The sequence below is a fragment of the Coenobita brevimanus genome, chromosome 67 (genome assembly GCF_032717465.1).
Source record: "Coenobita brevimanus isolate Jiangsu-jjx chromosome 67, ASM3271746v2, whole genome shotgun sequence".
Taxonomy (NCBI): Eukaryota; Metazoa; Arthropoda; class Malacostraca; order Decapoda; family Coenobitidae; genus Coenobita; species Coenobita brevimanus.
In genome coordinates, this window is record NC_137020.1 from 4,339,370 (window position 1) to 4,345,504 (window position 6,135).

The 6,135-nt window shown below is 41.0% G+C and overlaps 1 pseudogene; it reads right to left on the bottom strand.

Moving 5' to 3' along the window:
* Nucleotides 1–238: 238 nt before the first annotated feature.
* On the bottom strand, nucleotides 239–357 carry LOC145405711 (5S ribosomal RNA; annotated as a pseudogene).
* Between the last annotated feature and the right edge of the window lie 5,778 nt (nucleotides 358–6,135).

The window sequence follows — 6,135 nt, forward strand, 5'->3', positions numbered from 1 at the left end:
TGGCAAACACTTGGATTTGCAGACAGAGTATGACTTGATAGAACATTGTTTTTGTGGGTTCTAGATACTGTAGCGAAGGGGAAGCTCTGCCGGGTCTGCCCATTCACTTAGTTTCATTCATTCATTGCCAGACGCCATGTATCGCAAACGGGGTGGCCAAGGGCTTAAAATTAATTGTTTTTACAGGGAGGGGCACTAATCCTCCACCAACCCCACTTGACATTTAGGGAGAACGTTATGCCAACAGCATCTGGTGTTCCCAGGCGGTCACCCATCCAAGTACTAACCAGACCCAACGTTGCTTAACTTCTCTGATCGGACGGGAAGCGGTGTACTCAACGTGGTATGGCCAAAACGCGGTACACCTGTAGTAGAGTCCCAGGCCGCTCCACCTTACTTCATCTCACTTAGTATTACTACGATATAAACAAACACAGTGGTGCCACGTTTCACCAAGCACACCACGCGCTGTACTCGTTAGAAGTGGAGGTAACTGTACGTATGTCTATATGTATGTATGTCAGTTAAGTATTCCTATGTATGTACCTTTATACATATGTATGATTTGTATGCAGGTATGTGTGTATGTATGTTAGCGAAATAAATCTATGTACATCTCTACAGTATATATGCATGTTTATATGTACGCATGTATGTATGTATGTATGTATATGTGTATGTATGTATGCATGTTCATATTAATGATCTCTTCTCTGTCACTCGCAATCCCATCCATTCATATGCAGATGACCCAGCACTTCACAGTTCATTCACACTCAAACACCCATTTACAAAGTCTATTATCTCTACCTCTGAACTCAGTGCTGCCATCTCCATTAATCAAGACTTCTCTAGGATCAATGAATGGGGACAAAATAACCATGTCTCATTTAATGCTAGTAAAACCAAATATATACAGTTTACTAATAGACAGATATTGCCAGATTCGTATATTTCCCTCAGTGCTACTAATATCCCCATCTACAAAAATATTGAAATTCTCGGTGTCTCACTTAACAATGCCCTCAGCTGGACCTCTCACGTCAGATCACTTGCTTAAACTGCCTCAAAAAAAAAAAAAAAAATGGATTATTGTACTGAGTTCATTACTTCTTCACTGACGAGCAGTTAGCTATAATTTATGAGAGTCATGTGCGCTCTCAGCTTGAATATTGCTCACCCTTGTGGAATGGATGTGGAGAGGTTGCACTAAAACAACTAGACAAAATTCAGAACAACGTTGTTGGAATTATTAATAACCTTGCTATTACAAATAAACTACCTCCCCTACAAGTAAGAAGGAATGTTGCCTCCCTTGCATTATTTTACAGATATTTTTTACGGCAAATGCTCAGAAGAAGTTGCGTTCATTGTGCCACGTCTCCATGCCTTCCCTCGTGCTACACGAGCATCTGGTAGCGCTAATGACTGGAGTGTCACTTTGCCATATTGCAGAACTTCTGCCTTGCAGAAGTCTTTTTATTTCCCGAACTGCATCTCTCTGGAACTCGCTTTCCCGGAGTTGTTTCCCTTCAAACTTCAACCTACAGCTGTTCAAGTCCAACTGTTACAGATACTTTATGAATGGAGGACATCAGTTATCCTGTGTATGGATTATTTTTATTTTATTCATTTGTTTTTCCTTCCTCTGTTCTGTCATTAAAAAAAAAAAGCACTTCACTAGAAACGCAGTTGGAGTTTCTTATGTTTTAGGACGGCTTGGTCTGCTGGTGTGGGCGTGGGTGTGGCACAGGGAGTAGGAAATGAATAAATAATGCAGGGTAGATACTGATAATGCTGAGCCGCTGCCGCAACACTCAAGAAATCGCCTGCCGGAGTGGAAGAGGAGAGGTAATCTATGTCACCCCGTCTAAGCAAAAAGAAGTTCTCAGGCAGACGGGTTTACTTTTTTTGTAGTTTGCTTGTGCGTCACGTAACCCGATCGAGTCCCTGTCGTAATTGTGATGTTTTTGCAGGAAGAACTGGGGACATGGAAAGTTTGAGCTATTTTTTGTCTTTGTCCTTCCACCCAGAACAGACAACAATTATCGCAGTCTTCGTTTCGTAACCTACAATTGTTTTTGACGAGAGGACGCAAGACAGGAAAAGATTCCAATACCGCTGACCATCCTGCAAAAAACTACTCTGATATAAAACAGGGAACCAATCGTAAACACCATTGAGAGTCCCACCCTCGGTTAATTAAATTTAACCAATAACTGGTAACAAACACACACACACACACACACACACACACACACACACACACACACACACACACACACACACACACACACACAAACGCTATCTATTGAGTCAGAAGAAAAACAACATTTGATTTGTTTAGATATAACATAGAGATCAAATAAATATACTCTCTTTGAATAATTCATTGAGTTTTTCGGTAATGTGGAGCTAAAGGAGAGAGGGAGACAGTCTAGGGCTCTTATTCTTGTTGCGTAAGGAGGTTCCCATAGCACCTCTTCTTTAGCGATTTATTTTTGGATACGTCTGGTTACCCGCCTTGTGTACCTTACGCTATTAATGCAGAGTATGGCAATAATGGAGGGAATTTTGTAACACTGAATACGACAGTAAGGTGTAATTAACAAAATAAATCACTTAGGAAAAGGTGTAAGGGAGCTTCCTTAATCGACGAGAATACAGGGGACAGATTCACAGAACATTTAAGGCATCGGATCCCCTATCGTCGCATGAAGATACGACACTGAAGCAGATATAGTCATTCACAGAGCATGGGGACAGCAATTTTATTTTTTTAATGCGAGGAAGAAGGAACCAAAGGCTGAGCCCACAAAACAGTTCATTCCAAGAAAACAAACAAAAACAATACAAAAGTGGGCCAAATTCAAGATCCGTTCATTTCGAGATGCCTGGATACACTGCGTTTGCAAGACTGGAGATCATAGGAAGCAGGAAATGGAGGGAGACAGTTCCAGAGTTGACATGTTGCATAAATGAAGGACTGGGAGTAACAGTTACCTCTTGTATTAGAGAGCTGGACAGAAAAGGGATGAGAGTTTGTTGCTAGACGGGTGCTACGCACTTGTCGTAGAGGTGGAGGGATGTAAGCAGAAAGTTCAGAGGAGCAGTGACCATGGAAGTAGCGATAGAAAAGAGACAATGGTGCAATAGTGCGGCGAAGAGACAGAGGTTGAAGGCAGCCAGTAAGAGAAGGAGAGTTGATGAGACGAAAAGCCTTTGACTCCACCCTATTGAGAAAAGCTGTATGTGGGGAATCTCCCCACACATGAGAGTTGTACTCTAAACAGAGGCGAATAAAACTAGTGTATAAGGTCAACAACTGTGCAGGGGTAAAGAAGGCACAGAGTCGGCTTAGAACACCTAATCTCTTTGGAAGCAGATTTTACAAGAGATGCAATATGATCTTTCCAAGATAAGTCCCGAGTGAATGAAACCCTAATCATGTTCAAGGATGACGCAGGATTGAGCTGGATATTATTAAACTTTAGCGGGTACTCCTGTGGAAGATTTTGATGGGTTGGTAGGTGTAAAAACTGAGTCTTTGATGCATTAAAAACAAGCTTATTTTTACCTCAGTCAGAGATATGAGCCAAATCAGACATTAGGTGTGCCACAGCTTCATCTCTTATTTGTTGAAGTAACTGCTGAGATTCACGTTGCGGGAACCGAATGGAAAGGTGAAAGATGGAGTCATCAGCGTACAAGTGGATAAGGTTACATGCATAGCTTAGATCATTGATGAATACAAGGGAGAGAGTTGGTGATAGGACAGAGCCCTAAGGAACACCACTGTTGATACATCTAGGAGAAGAACGATGGTCGTCTACAACAGCGGCAATAGAACGACCAGAAAGGAAGCTATAGATGAAGGCACAGATAGAAGGATAGAAACCGTAAGAGGGCAGTTTGGAAATTAAGATTTATGCTAGACTCGATCGAAAGCCTTTGAGATGTCAAGTGCAATGCCAAAGCTTTCGCCAAAGTCTCGAAAGGAGGATGACCAGGAGTCTGAAAGGAAGGTAAGAAGATCGCCAGTGGAGCGTCCCTGACGGAACCCATACTGACGATCAGAAAGAAGGTTGTAATAGGAAAGATGCTTTCTGTTAAGAATAGACTCAAAAACTTTTAAGACACAGGATGTTAAAGCAATGGAACGATAGTTAGAGGGTTGGGAATGGTCACCCTTCTTTGGGACTGGCTGAATGAGAGCAAACTTCCAGCAGGAAGGAAAGGTACAAGTTGAAAGACAAAGGCGAAACAGTTAGCTAGACAGGGTGTAAGCAATGAAGCACAGTTCTTGAGGACGACAGGAAGGACTCCATCAGACCTATATGCCTTGTTAGTATTGAGGCCTGTGATGGCAGAAAATACATCAGGTGAAGAAATTTTAATGTCAGCCATTAAGAAGTCAGAGGGAGGAAGTGATGAAGGAACAGCACCGGAATCGTCTACGGTGGAATTGGAGGAGAAAGTCTGAGCGAAGAGATTCGCTTTATCAGTAGAAGAAATAGCTACAGAGCCATCAGAATAGAAAAGAGGAGGAAAGGATGATGAGGTAAAGTTGTTAGAAAGGTTTTTGGCAAGGTGCCAGAAGGAGCGGGAAGTATTCGAGTTGGAGAGTTGAGAGCATTTAGTACGGATGAAATTATTTTAAGCAGAGCGAAGAACAGACTAAGCACGATTCCAGGCAGAAACATAAAAAAAAATGTGATTCAGGGGTGGGTTGGCTCCGGTACCTTTTATAAGCCCTCTCCCTACAGCTGTATCTGGCGCTGCAAGTTAAGAACCACGGAGGAAATACCCTAACCTACACCACAACACGGAAAGTGTGTTTATGGATTGTGTAACCCCTTGGCCCGTCGATAGCACTGGCCCTCTCCACTCTAATCATTGTTATTAAACCATTATAAGAACCGCTACAATGATAAAAGAAGTGCCATAATCGTTAGTTGTGCAATAGAAAGTTCTGAGAATACTCAGTCTCTGGTAAAATAACTGGAATTGCAAATAAATGAAGCTAGCAAAAGGGAAAGCCATCAGGCCGTTCGAGCAGACAATGTAATTTTTTTTTTTTTTCTAAATTACACCCAGTAAGCCGAAACTCGGATTAAAATGCTCGTCACTTACTCTGGGCAGCTCTACTGTACGTAAGTTTTTTTCGATAAACTTCCGCTGTAAAGCATTTTCATTCACTAAGCAAATAAAGAAGAAGAGAGGAATTCTATAGCTCTTTTCTCTCTCTTACAGCATCTACCTAAGTTAGGTAGTCTCACTTTTTATCACATTTAGGTTAAAATCAGGTTGTCACGTCTGGTTAGGTTTGGATATCTCGCTCTGTTATGACATGTACGATAAAATTAGGGCAAGTATGATCAGGTTAGGAATTCTCCTTCTGTTATGGCAACTACGTTAAAATAAGGTTGTGATGTCTGGTTACGTTATTTCCCTCTTATGGCATCCACGTTATAATAAGGTAAGGTAAGGTCTAGTTAGGTTACTGTAGGTTAGGTTAGGTTATCTCCCTCTGTTATGGCATCTACTGTACATTAAGTAGTCAGGTGTTGTTAGGTTAGGTTAGGTTATCTCCCTCTATTAAGACATTTACATTAAATTTTAATTAGGTAAGGTCTGATTGCTAGGTTATCTCCCTCTTTTATGGCTGGTAAGATAAAGTAACGTTATGTAGATCTGGTTTGATTAAGTTAGTTTTTTTGCCCCTGTTATGGCATCTAGAGTAATATTAGGTTTTGTGAAGTTTGGTTAGGGTAGGTTAAGTTATGTAGAGTTACGGTATCTCGGTTAGGTAAGTTGCTGATGATTCCACAGAACTAAACCAGTCTAGCGTTGAGTAATTATCCAAATGAGTTATGTGATGTAAAAAAGCTAGGAAAAATTATGAATCCTAGAACACTGAAGGAAATAAATAATTCAGAGCAATGAATTGGTCAAAAAAGTATATTTCCATGGGTAACTAGTGGCACTGATGGGAATTATATTTATCAAGACACGAAAAGAAAACAATCACATTAGCATTAAATAATATATAATTTCTTTAGTGTCATGGCAATTAACTAGTTCGTCAGTGGAAAAGCTGGGACATCTCTTGGCAGGGTTTCATGGGCTGGGAGT